General features: G+C 45.3%; 1 protein-coding gene across 2 annotated transcripts in view; it reads right to left on the bottom strand.

Annotated features, from left to right (window-relative positions):
* Positions 1-12,241, bottom strand: part of GNA14 (G protein subunit alpha 14) — a 199,041-nt gene that overhangs the window by 16,131 nt on the left and 170,669 nt on the right.

Below are 12,241 nucleotides of genomic sequence, written 5' to 3' on the forward strand. Positions count from 1 at the left end.
ACAAATTTTCATCTTACAGGAAATTGAAACACACATCTCTCAGTAACTGATAGAATAAACAAAAATTCAGTAAAGATATATACAGTTCAAATGTAATGATCAGCAATTTGACTTTATGGACACATGATGCTTAGTCATTAAGTTGTGTCTGACTCTGCAGCCCCATGAACTGTAGCCCACCAGGCTCCTGCCCATGTAATTCTCCAGGCAAGAACACTGGAGTGACTTGTTATGCCCTTCTCCAGGGGATCTTCGCCACCCAGAGATCAAACCTGCATTTCCTGCATCTCCAGCATTGGCAGATGTGTTCTTTACCATTGAGTCACCTGGGAAGCCCCATGGACCTATGTAGAGCTCTATATTTAAAATAACTATAGAAGATAGACTTTTCTCAAGCACCTAGAATATTTATCAAAATGGCCATTTGAGATTACACATTTAAAAAATTGGTTTTCTAGCTTCTTTTGATCAAGTTCCAATTCCAATTTCTTTAGCAACTCAGCTTCAACAGGAATGCACTTTTGCATTAGCCTTTGCTGTCCACCCCAACTCAGGGTGCAGGCATCTGAATATTTAACCATGGGGCTAAAGCTGCCTAGATTCTGTAGAAAGGTGGTCTTCCACCACACTCAGAATGGGAAGTAAGTTTTTTTTAATCCAATTCAAGATTAAAAGAAACCTTTATTTCTACTCCAACCTTTGCCCTCTTTCTCCTTATCTTCTCTCCAACAAAAATAAAGAACAGAATTCACTAGCCACAAACTGTTGGCGTGAAAGGCCAAGCAAGTTACTTTATCTCTTCATGTCAGTCTAAACTTCAGTGGGTTTAACTTAAAAAGTTCTTTTCAAAGAGTCCTGCCATAAATTATTCTGGCACAAACATCCAAAGCTACAATGAGTGCTAAATAATGCAGCTAGGACGTCGAAGCTTTGGCCCTGTACTGTGTCAACCTGGTGAAGCTGTCATGACACTTCCCAGCAGTGCTTCCCAGCATGATTCTGGGTTTGAATGGGCTGTAAGAGGAATCTGAAGGGGAGGCGGGAGAAGCCGGTGGTCATGTTCCGAAGGTCAGAGCTCCACTTGAAGGGGCACGCACCTCCTACGCACCTCCTATACACACACACACACACACACACACGTACACACATTGTGGCTAGTCTTCTGGTCAACTTCACTTTTGGAGAAGGGCAGCAGCTGGGCCCTCAGCACTCTACTTGGGCCTTCTCCTTCAGCTTGTCCACATCCTGGGGCAGACAGACATGCAGGTTCACAGCAAAGGTCGCCAGTTTCTGCTGCAACTCCCCTGCACCGTCAGCACAGATGTGAGAGGCAGGTGCAGGGTCCAGTTTATCCCCAGGGGGATAAACTGCCTTTGTTGGTTCTGGTTCATCTTTGCTCTGCCTCTTCCACATCCAGTTTTTCTTCCTGACGACCAGCCCTGCTGACCAGACACCAGATATGCAGAGGCAGTAGCCTTCTGACACCATCACAGCTCTAACAGCCACATACAGTGCAATCCCTACAACGAATCCATTATTCCTCATTGCCCTCTGACTTACTGACCAAACCAGGAATCCTCTATTCTGGCCCATTCAGTTCTGTTTAGGGGCAAAAATTCCCTATAATCTTAGGTCTGGGTGATGGTAACAACTTAGGCCTCAGCTGCAGTGACCTGAACGTCCCAAACTCAGTGAGACGCTGGCAGCCAGACTCCACCATCATTCCATGCACACAGCACATGCCGGCTCCACGCTAGACCGTGGCCCTGCCCTCGAGGATCCCAGAATTACACCGATGCCTTTTGGAATAACTATTAATACATCAGATCCACACACACATGCTAAGAGATCAAAGACATTTCAACTGGGGATGAGTGAGAGGATGGGCTAAGATTTCCCACCAGAAGTGGCCAGATGCTTATAAGGAGAAGGGCTGTGTCTGCCCTTCCCGTATTCGTGAATGTGGATTCCTGACTGCTTGTCAGAGGTGGCACCGTGAATGTGCAGGGAGCAGACCAGTTCTTTATCACCTTTCACAGAACAGTCCTTCCCCTGAGATGCTTTGGAAAGCACCCGAACTCCCTCAGGTACCAAGGTAGCTGAATATATTCAAGGTGTAATTTACCAACAGCATCCGGTAACCCCTCCAGGACCAATGGAAACTGCCTCTCAGAAAATCATTTGTTTCAGGCCAGTTTAACTGCCTGTGCCCAGTGATCACATAATATGGTCATGTTACATAGCAAGATAGGATGTTCTATCCTTATCATCATCTTCCTCTCTCTCCCTTGAGAGTTTTTAGTTTTTTAAGCACACCAAAATTGGGTTATGAGAAACAGTTCAAAGAAGCAAGAGGAAGATGCGTCTTTTGTGTTTCTACCTCTGCAGACTCTGCTGGGGGGACTGGAGCTTCTATGCAGGACACACCCGGGTCCTTCCCACATAAAACCGAATGACTGCAGCCAGGGCCTAGATGGTGGGAAGACCAGAACTTACAGAAAAAGAGGAGCAGAAAAAGAAGAGAGGCCACTGAAGCAGTGCTGTGAGGTGGGTGGGGGGCTCCTACAACAAAAGATAGCCCCCAGCCCTCCACCACCCACCTCGAAGAGAAAACAAATGCCTTGCTCACCTTGCTGGCTTCCTATAGCATCACAATCAGCAGCAAGAAATCTTAAGTCTCTCTTTGATATCAGATTATATTTGTGGTCCTTCCAGAAAATAAGGCATAATAAAGGCTTACAGACACAAAAAGCACTGGCAAGTTCTCAATTTCAGAATATGCTGGATCCAAATATTGTAGAGTTCGTTATTTGGAGTTCAGTGTTTTCACACTAACAGACTGCTATGGGTCCACCAATCCCGTTTTATTTTCCTACTGAACACATAGGTCAGGCCCTATTTCTCAGTCTCCCTTGCAGTCACATAACTTGTGTTCTGAGTGATGGGATTTGGATTGGCGTGATGCACCCCACTACCAGGGCTGACTTTCCGAGCCTCCCACGCAATCCTCCTTCACTCTGTCTTTTCCCATTTCTCAGCTGAAAGGACAAGACGATGAGGGCTGGGAGGAGGGGAGCCCCCAGGCACAAGGGACCTGGATCCCTCACAGGCTGTGTGCAGCACAGCCCATTTCCCAGCAGCTCCCATGGAATTGAGGTGGATGTGGCCTAGAAATAAACACTGATTTTGCTAGGCCTCTAAAGATTTGATGTTGATCTATTCTGCTGCTGCTGCTAAGTCGCTTCAGTTGTGTCTGACTCTTTGCGGCCCCATAGATGGCAGCCCACCAGGCTCCCCCGTCCCTGGGATTCTCCAAGCAAGAACACTGGAGTGGGTTGCCATTTCCTTCTCCAATGCATGAAAGTGAAAAATGAAAGTGAAGTCGCTCAGTTGTGTCTGACTCTTCGCGACCCCAAGGACTGCAGCCTACCAGGCTCCTCCATCCATGGGATTTTCCAGGCAAGAGTACTGGAGTGGGGTGCCATCGCCTTCTCTGATCTACTCTTAGAGGCTATCAAAGTTTATGCATCCATAGAGAGAGAGGCTGAGCGCCGAAGAATTGATGCTTTTGAACTGTGGTGTTGGAGAAGACTCTTGAGAGTCCCTTGGACTGCAAGGAGATCCAAACAGTCCATTCTAAAGGAGATCAGCCCTGGGATTTCTTTGGAAGGAATGATGCTAAAGCTGAAACTCCAGTACTTTGGCCACCTCATGTGAAGGGTTGACTCACTGGAAAAGACTCTGATGCTGGGAGGGATTGGGGGCAAGAGGAGAAGGGGACGACAGAGGATGAGATGGCTGGATGGCATCACTGACTCGATGGACATGAGTCTGAGTGAACTCCGGGAGTTGGTGATGGACAGGGAGGCCTGGCATGCTGCGATTCATGGGGTCGCAAAGAGTCGGACACGACTGAGCAACTGATCTGATCTGATCTGAGAGAGAGAGGAGCAATGTGAGAATGGAGAAGTCCAGAGCTAGCTCCAAGAAACCCACGTGAACCAGCACAGAGACAAACCAATGAGCTGAAGGCATGGACCACAGCCGGGATACAAGGGTTAGTGTGGATCATGCACGATTTTTAAAAAATCACTCACCTCTGATTTCATTTCTGCCATCCTCCCATCCTACTTCCCAGTGGATCTCTCTTCAAGGCCCCAGATTCTCAGAATGAAACAGCATGACTACTTTCTATACACACAGCAGTTATTTTTCAGTGTCTTTATCTATATCTGAGCCCAAATATGGTAATACCAGAGAGAGCAAGCTAATGGTCTCAGTTTCAGTATGTGGACTCACAACACACACAGGTTTATTTTACACTCTTTCCCAGCCATGCAGCAAGGGTGGTAGTGGGGAGGACTCTGTTTCATGCAGTTATCCAGGGACCCAGGCTTCCTCCATCAAGTGGCTTCAACTCCCAGGCCCACACTGGATCCTCTGCACCCAGTAGGCGGGTGGAGGAAGAGAACATGGAGCAGTAGGCAAGACGTTTCATGGGGCAGGTCTGAACACGGCAGACATACAGTTCACGGGCTAGAACTCGTCACACGACACCATCTAACTGCAAAGGAGCCTAGGGGATGTGCTTCTTGTGCTCTGGTGGAAGGTGACATGAGATATGGTCAACACACAGCATTGTCTCTGCCACTCACAGACTCCCTCTTTGTCACAGAGATCATCAAGGTCTGCAGGTGCCCGTGTGTGCTTTTGTATGAACCGAGGTCAACACCATATGGGCCGGGTCCAGCTCTCTGTCTCTTCTTGTAAATGAAGTTCTATTAGGACATAGCCACACCCTGTCACACTGTTGGGCTGATGGCACAGCTACAAAGGCAGTGTCACGTTGTTGCAACAGAGTCTTTATGGTCCACAAAACCACTCGCTGACCCTTTACAGATAATGTTTGCCGGCCCTGGTAGAGACGGATAATTCCCAAGTGCATCTAAGGAGGACTCTGCTGCAGCTTCCACTCCCTCCTTCATTCAATCAGTGGCCACATCACTATGAATCACCCACTCTTTGCCAGACCCGATGCTTGGGATGAGTCTACAACTATGGAAAAAACGTTGTCTTTATCCTAGAGTTTCTCGTCTTTATGGGAATGATGGTAATAGGCAAATAGGACATAGAAGGATCCTCTAAAAATATATAAATATGTATATGTATTTAAATGTAAATATATTTATATGTAAATGTATTTATATGTAAAAAGTAAATGTATTTATATGTAAAAAGCAAGATAATTACACCTAAGTAAATTTCCCCAAGACTTCAAAATTTTCCTAGGGCAACGCCCAGAACTAATTTGGATTAAGAACCTGCCTGCCCTGAGACTGAAGGGATACAATAAAATTAAACAAAAACACCACCCAGTGGAAAAAGCCAGAATTGTTTCTGATACAGACTCCTTTTCACAACATTTAGAGAATGTTCCCATTTCTTTTTTCCCTTCTTTACTTCCTTAAGCAGACAATAAAATAGATTTTATTCTGCCCCTGTTCCCAAGGTACCATATTACATTCTTTGTTGTTGTTTTTTTTTTTTTTTAAGTCTATGCTGTGTCCCAGACCAGACATTTCCAGAGACCCTGAAATCCAAGACAAGTAGGCTGGCCCTGGAGTAGGTACAAGTCCCCATATTCTTCCTGGGGCACTGCTGACATTCAAGAGATGCCATAGGAAGAGGGGGAGATCTCTTTAAGGCAGCTCCAAAAAAGATCCTCCCTCCTACTCATGTAAAAAAGGCAAAGAGAAGGAAATGCTAGATTCAACAGTTAATTCAGTAACACCAGCCAGGCAGGTACATCCAAGACTAAGCTGAAGAACAAACATTCAGTTCAGTTCAGTTCAGTCGCTCACTCGTGTCCGACTCTTTGTGACCCCATGAATCGGAGCACGCCAGGCCTCCCTGTCCATCACCAACTCCCGGAGTTCACTCAGACTCACGTCCATCGAGTCAGTGACGCCATCCAGCCATCTCATCCTCTGTCGTCCCCTTCTCCTCCTGCCCCCAATCCCTCCTAGCATCAGAGTCTTTTCCAATGAGTCAACTCTTCACATGAGGTGGCCAAAGTACTGGAGTTTCAGCTTTAGCATCATTCCCTCCAAAGAAATCCCAGGGCTGATCTCCTTCAGAATGGACTGGTTGGCTCTCCTTGCAGTCCAAAGAACTCTCAAGAGTCTTCTCTAACACCACAGTTCAAAAGCATCAATTCTTCAGCACTCAGCCTTCTTCACAGTCCAACTCTCACATCCATACATGACCACAGGAAAAACCATAGCCTTGACTAGATGGACCTTTGTTGGCAAAGTAATGTCTCTGCTTTTGAATATGCTATCTAGATTGGTCATAACTTTACTTCTAAGAAATAAGCGTCTTTTAATTTCATGGCTGCAGTCACCATCTGCATCACTACAAACAAAGCTAGTGGAGGTGATGGAATTCCAGTTGAGCTATTTCAAATCCTGAAAGATGATGCTATGCAAGTGTTGCACTCAATATGCCAGCACATTTGGAAAACTCAGCAGTGGCCACAGGACTGGAAAAGGTCAGTTTTCATTCCAATCCCAAAGAAAGGTAATGCCAAAGAATGCTCAAACTACCACACAATTGCACTCATTTCACATGCTAGTAAAGTAATGCTCAAAATTCTCCAAGCCAGACTTCAGCAATACATGAACCGTGAACTTCCTGATGTTCAAGCTGGTTTTAGAAAAGGCAGAGGAAACAGATCAAATTGTCAACATCCGCTGGATCATCAAAAAAGCAAGATATTCCAGAAAAACATCTATTTCTGCTTTATTGACTATGCCAAAGCCTTTGACTCTGTGGATCACAATAAACTGTGGAAAATTCTGAAAGAGATGGGAATCCCAGACCACCTGATCTGCCTCTTGAGAAATCTATATGCAGGTCAGGAAGCAACAGTTAGAACTGGACATGGAACAACAGACTGGTTCCAAATAGGAAAAGGAGTACATCAAGGTTGTATATTGTCACCCTGCTTATTTAACTTATATGCAGAGTACATCATGAGAAATGCTGGACTGGAAGAAACACAAGCTGGAATCAAGATTGCCGGGAGAAATCTCAATAACCTCAGATATGCAGATGACACCACCCTTATGGCAGGAAGTGAAGAGGAACTAAAAAGCCTCTTGATGAAAGTGAAAGTAGAAACATTAAGGAATGAAATTCTCCCCCTGACATGGGGCCAGAGCTGTATCTGGGCATTGCTCTCTTTCCAAGCCATCTTAGGCCCAGGCATAATTCTAGAAATCCCTTCTGTGCCCCTCAGAGTGATTCAGACCCTACCCCCAAACACAAGGTCACAAGCAGATACCTCCAAAAGATGGTATCAGCCCAGACTATTTTCCCTCCCTGATGACACATTCATTAGTAATCCTGGGAGCTCCAGACCTCAGGTTATTCCATCTCAGGTCAATTGTGCCAACATTGTCCAAAGCCACTCAGCTACCCTTCCAAGCAATGACATGAAATTCTTTGCATTAACTGGGGAAATAAGGAAAACTGTTGGGGTCAATGCAAAGTACCTTATCCTCAAGCATCACACAGTAATACAGACGCTTAACCAAGTTCCATATTTCTTGCCAAAACTTCCAACCGAGAAATCAGCTGAGCACATCGAGGTGGTAGATATTTGTGTAAAGGACTGGATGTGGTCCCTTAAGGTCAACTGAGTGGATTGTGTGCTTACTACATGCTAGATGTGATGCTGGGTCCCTCAGAAGGTGGATATAAATCTACAGATCCTGATCTGAGAGTCACAGTCCAGGAAGAGATGAAGACCAGCACATCTGACCACAACACTGTTTGATCCAGAATTCCTTGAAAATATCCCTGTCCTGCCAGTGGGTGAGGGATTGACATCTAGTCAAGCAGCAGTCCCAGATAGGACCTCATCACCTAGTCGCTCAGTGTGTCTGACTCTTTGCGACTCCAGAGACTGTAACTAACTGGGCTCCTCTGTCCCTGGGATTCTCCAGGCAAGGTTACTGGAGTGGGTTGTCAATTCCTTCTCCAGGGGATCTTCCTGACCCAGGGATTAAATCTGGGTCTCCCACACTATAGACAAATTCTTTACCATCTGAGCCACCAGGGAAGCTTCCAGATGGGGCCTCAGTATTGGCCAAAGTCACCTGCTCACTGGACATGGAAGCATACAGATGTGACTTTAAGCAGCAGCAAAGAAGATCTGCACTCCAGAACCTGGTGGAGGATTTATCGGTAATCTCCCTGCTATCTCTTATTAAATGTTGAAACAAATGATATTTATGGATATTTTTTTCTGAAGTACACACCATCTGGCTATACCTTTGTAAAGGATTTCTCAGAGGGCTATATTATACAGACCATGACTCTACAAAATGTTATGAGTACACACACAAAAGTTTGTCCAATTAAGTTTAGGACAAGGTCTGAAACAATCACTCACTTTTTCTTTTTTTTAAACTGCAGGACTTCTGAGAAGTTAGAGTGTGTGTGTGTGTGTGTGTGCGTGTGTGCATGCACATGTACACACGTGTGGGTATCACATGAATCCCAAGGGGGCAGGGATCTTGGTCTCTTTTTCTCATCGATGTGCCCCAAGTGCTCAAAGCAGTGGCTGGCACATCTGTGTTGCTGGAATGAATAAATGAACATGTGAAAATCATTACCTTAGTCAATACTGACAGAATATATTAAATCAAGGGACAATGTGTGTTAATAGGATACAACAGTGCCTGAAACTGTGTAACTGTGCACACTCAATTCTTAAACTGGAATGTTTCATGAGAACATTTAACATGAGAATGGATATATGCATGCTAGGGGAAAAATCCCTGAAACCACGGCAGGACTCCATTCACAAATGCAGCATTTAGTGACAACTTACTGAATGTAGCAGTGAAAAGCCTGCAGCAACAAACAGAACCACAACAAACTGAATAACATGAAGTAAAACTGCCCAAACAAAGCAGAGACTCTTCAATGGGCCTGCCTATTACGAATTTCCGAAGAGATTTAGGATATACAACATGACAAACTAACATAGCTAAAGCAGCAGCCATTTTCTCATGGGGTCTTACTGGCTCAGACCCCGGCAGGTTCCATTGCCTGTGAAAGCCAGAAGCTCTTCCACAATTTCTGCTAATCTCCAAGGGTTATGTCTTCACGGTTCAACATCTATACTCAGTTGCTCAGGCACAAAGCTCAGCTTCTCCATCCCTCACCCAGAGCATCCAACTGTTCACAACCTTGGTTTGCACAGGACAGGGCTGCCCCGTGCAGCTCCCTACCACCTCAGAGACTCCACCCCTCGATTCCTTGTCCACCTTCTCAGCCCACTCTTCTGCAGCTCTGTGGTTTAGAGGCTCCGAATTCCAGACCATTTCTTACAAGAGTGACTTCTGCTTTCCTCTAATATTCAGTTGAAAGGGAGAACTCAGATTCTACCCCACATCTACAAGTTCAAGCCTACTTTGTGAATCCCCTTAGCTTTCGGATGGTCCACCTTGCAGTCTCCCTCCCTCTGGCAACAGTGGTCCTGGGTTGGGGAGAGCTATCCTGTGGGTCCCGGCAGGTCTGCTGATTCAGGGGTCCTGCTCTCTGGTGGCTCAGGGTCAGGCCATTCACACTTGGCACAGACCATCAGCCTGGAGCAGAAGTTATATGATAGCAGTAGACACAGAGGAAAGGAACAGGTTAAATTCTTTTATTTGGGGAGCAAGAGCTTCATCAGGGATTTTCTTGGTAGTGAGAGCCCAGGTGTTTCTGGATTTCTGCCCACTCTGTGACTGTTTTTTCAGCCTTCTCCTTGATTCCATGACCTCCACTATAGCTTTCCATAACTCTCTTGGGCTTACATAGGCCAGCTCGGTCCTGTTGCTCACAACCCAAGAACCTGACCCTGTCCCACCAGAAGAACAAAGGCCTTCTCTCTGATGTGAACAGTTAGGGTCTTCAGAAGAAGACTTTTTTTCATGGCACATCTTGTAACATCTCCCTCTATTAATATTATATTAAATTCAGCTTGGAAATAACCTTAGATGTTCTAGGCTTTATTTCTGAATCTATCCAAAGGCTATGTAGACTTCAGCCATATTATCTGAATTAGTTTCCCACTGCTGCATGAAAAACTGCCACACACTTAGCAGCTAAAAACAATCTCTTGTTACTATCTTGCAGTTTCTGTGGGCCAGGACCCAGGCATAGGGTGACTGAGTTTTCTGCTTAGGGTCTCATAAGACTGAAATAACGTGTTTGCTGGGCTACGTGGTCATCTGGAGCTCAGGATGTCCATCCAAGTTCATTTAAGTTGTTGGCAGAATTCAGTTCCTTGTGATGATAGAAGTGAGGTCCTAGTTTTCTTGATGGCTGCCCCCTGAAAGTCACTCTCAACTCCTAGGGGCTGCCTCAGGTCCCAGCCACGTGGCCCTCTCACAGATGGCAGCCACTTCTTCAAGGCCAGCAGGACAATCTCCCTGCCTCTAGGACTTCCAATAGGCTGATTTGGGCAGGCCATCCAGGGCAATCTTCCCTTTGATTAACTTAAACTCATTAGGGGGCTTCCCTGGTGGCACAAGTGGTAAAAAATCTGCCTGCCAATGCAGGAGACATGGGTTCAATCCCTGAGTTGGGAAGATCCCGTAAGCTGGGGAGCAACTAAGCTTGTGTGCCACAACCACTGATCCTGTGCTCTAGAGCCTGTAAGCCGCAGCTACTGAGCCCATGGGCTGCAGCTACTGAGGCCCACGCACCTAGAACCTGTGCTCTGCAATGAGGAGTCGCCACAATGAGCAGCCTATGCACCACAACTAGAGAGGAGCCACTGCTTGCTGCCACTGGAGAAAAGCCCTCGCAGCAACAATGACCCAGCACAGCCGCAAATAAAGAAATACAAACCTTTAAAAAGTCAGCTCATTAAGGACATCTTCACCTGCCACGTGGCATACTCTAATCATGGGGGGACATCTATCATGGTCCTGCCCACACTCAAGGGGAGGGGATTATGAAGGTGAGTACACCAGGGGTGTGAATCTTGGGGCCCATCTGAGAATTCTGCCTACCACATGGGCTTATTCACAGTTCTGGGGAGCACAACTGCTGTTTACTTTTCCCTCCGCTTATAAGAAAGGAGTACCTATGATATCTTATTTAGGAATTAAGACATATTTTTGGAATTAAGAACTAAGAACATAGATAAACAACAAAGTCCTACTGTATCAGGGAGAAGAACCTGAAAAAGAACATGTATGTGTATGTATCGCACTTTGCTCCCTATCAGAAACTAACAACACTGTAAATCAACTATATCAATAATCATAATTTAAAAAAGAGCCAAGAACAATCAAGATTCCTTGAGGGAATGGCAGGTTTTGCCTTGTGGTCTATGGGAATCATACATGTGAACCTGATTCTTTTTTCACTTCAGCTAATGGGAAGCTCAGAGATAAATATGTGGCAAAGTCTAAGTAACTCAGTAGAAGTTGATGAGGACTCATGTCCTGAAACACCTGTGTTCTAATATTCCCCCAGTCTCACTCTTCTATCTCAAACTTTTTCTGGCATTGAGTTTTTTTAAGATGTATATTCTTATCAGTAGTTCTCCCTGTGTTACATAAGGAAATAGGGCATAAATACAAATGAACTTACAAAATAACATCAATACTAGTATAAACTGAGCCATTATGTGACCACCTTATATAAACATTATCTCATTCGATCATTACAATAAACATGAAATTTGATACTTTGAATATCCTGATTTAATAAGTAAATAAATAAACCAAAGCTTAGAGAGAAGAGATGGTAGACTAGCCATTCAAGTCCACGGTGCTTGCGTGCAGGTTGCCTGGCCCCAAAGTCTATACAGTCAACCACCATGCTCAGCTGACGTACAACATTTACATTTTAAAGGGAGGAAGGAGTTGGGGTAGTGGTTGCCTGAAACCCTCCAGACTAGACAGGATTACCCTAGGTACTAGGAGAGCCTCACCCTCTGCCTGCCAACTGCTCTTCTCCAAGGTAAAATGTTTTGGAATATACAGCATTCAATAGGCAAGCCCTTCTCAAAAAAAGGAAGAAAAGGGCCTTCAGAGATAAAATAGGAACTTGGAATTAAGTAAGCTTCTTCCACAGTGAGTTGCAAACAACTGTAAGAGACTATATAATACCAAGCCTCCAGCATGATGTGACTGTTTCCACACGGAAGACTTCCAGGTATTTACCACGCACT

This window comes from Bos taurus, chromosome 8 (genome assembly GCF_002263795.3).
Source record: "Bos taurus isolate L1 Dominette 01449 registration number 42190680 breed Hereford chromosome 8, ARS-UCD2.0, whole genome shotgun sequence".
In the NCBI taxonomy this organism is placed as follows: Eukaryota; Metazoa; Chordata; class Mammalia; order Artiodactyla; family Bovidae; genus Bos; species Bos taurus.